Source organism: Etheostoma cragini, chromosome 18, assembly GCF_013103735.1.
Source record: "Etheostoma cragini isolate CJK2018 chromosome 18, CSU_Ecrag_1.0, whole genome shotgun sequence".
Classification (NCBI taxonomy): Eukaryota; Metazoa; Chordata; class Actinopteri; order Perciformes; family Percidae; genus Etheostoma; species Etheostoma cragini.
Genome location: NC_048424.1, coordinates 18,981,752 through 18,983,578, shown reverse-complemented (window position 1 = coordinate 18,983,578; position 1,827 = coordinate 18,981,752).

Below are 1,827 nucleotides of genomic sequence, written 5' to 3'. Positions count from 1 at the left end.
ACACACACACACACACACACACACTAACACACACACACACATACACAGACAGCCATCTTCCCAAGCAGGAAACACCACATCAATACATTGAAGTGAGCTGCATATCTATGTACACACAGACACACACACAGACACACACACACACACACACACACACACACACACACACACACACAGACAGACATCTTCCCAAGCAGGAAACACCACATCAATACATTGATGTGAGTTTCCATCCCATCACATCAGTATTGAGCAGTATTGATGTGAGTTTCCTGCTTGGGAAGACGTCAATACTCCACTATAACAGTTGAAAGACCTAACAATTGTTTTTTTTTTCTGATTGGAGATTTTACAGGAAATATATATTTTTTTATTATCCGGCTTACTGTTGGAAGTCCAAATTGGTTATTGTATCCCAGTAAAATCCCCATTGCTGCTGTTCAGTCTGTGCTCCATTATGTGCTATCATCAACAGTGATGTCACCTGGAAAACTGACTCCAAACCATACCTTCATTGTATTTTGGTTTAAATCATTTGTAATCATTTGAATGTGTAGTATTATATGAATTAAATAAAGTTAACAGTTTAAACCACAACAATTCAAGAGGTGCACTATGAAAACTGAATTAAAAGAGCATCAATCCCAAATGTGGTACAGAGATAATAAGACATCAACATAAATAGTTGCAATTAACATGAAAGGAAACATAAAGACAAATATAATGATTAGAAAGCCTCATTCACTTATTCACATTCATATCAATAGTAAATAAAAACACAATGAAATAGATATGCATGTGTATTTTCACTTTGATAGGATGACCTGGTTCTGCCCTGTGACACACACACACACACAGGACCGAGGTATAAATGTTGTGAAAGAGTAGAAGAGAGCAAAGATGTTTTCGGTTGCTTATGCAAACAATTTCAGGGTGGTTATACATTGTAATAAAATGAAAATATAGAAACTGTGGTCTGGCTATTTCTGATCCATCCAATCCATTTAAATAGTTTCTGAAATATAGAAGTCTTTTTATTTTAATGTTGGTTTTGGCTTCTTTGGCTGTGTCCCTTCCCCCCCCCTAGTTGCTATGCAGGCCGTTAATCATTAGATGCACTTTGATGGTTAATGATAGTTCACAGTAACATACCAATTGGATGGGCGATACTGTAAAAATATCACTTTTTACTCACTTCTTTCATTTACAAATCATGTGAGGAAATTTAAGACATAACCATTATTGTTTTTATACAACATAATACCAGCCAGTAATGTGAGCATGAAGGCCACGCCGACAGGTTGATTAGAACAGACAAAGACGTGCAAATAGGTCACCACTTGCAGCTAGTTTGATTAATTGTTAACTGTCTTTGTGAATTCCCTACTGTATTGATATGTGCTTAATTCTCATTTAGAGATCTGTGCATATGTAAAGGGTGACAGCCTGTAGGAATACTAGAGCAGAAAGTCTAACTCTTACATATAAGCCTGTCTATCTCAGAGTTTGCTCTCAGCATTAAGCTTCTCTCGCCAATGGAAACCCAGGATAAACTTGACACACTTTTGATGCTGATAGATGGGAGGGGCAGACAATGTATAAGAACTGCGCTAAGGATTCATAATTTTTTAAATGACAATGACAAATTTTGGGCAACATAAGCCACAGTCAGAGGGCTATTAAGACCACACAAAGGCCTAGTACTCAGAGTTACCATGTCGTGAATTAATTGGATGTAGGTATATCCATAGTGTCATAAACCCCCTTCACACACATACACACACAGGTGATATTGACGCAAAACACACTATTGCATGGATATATCCT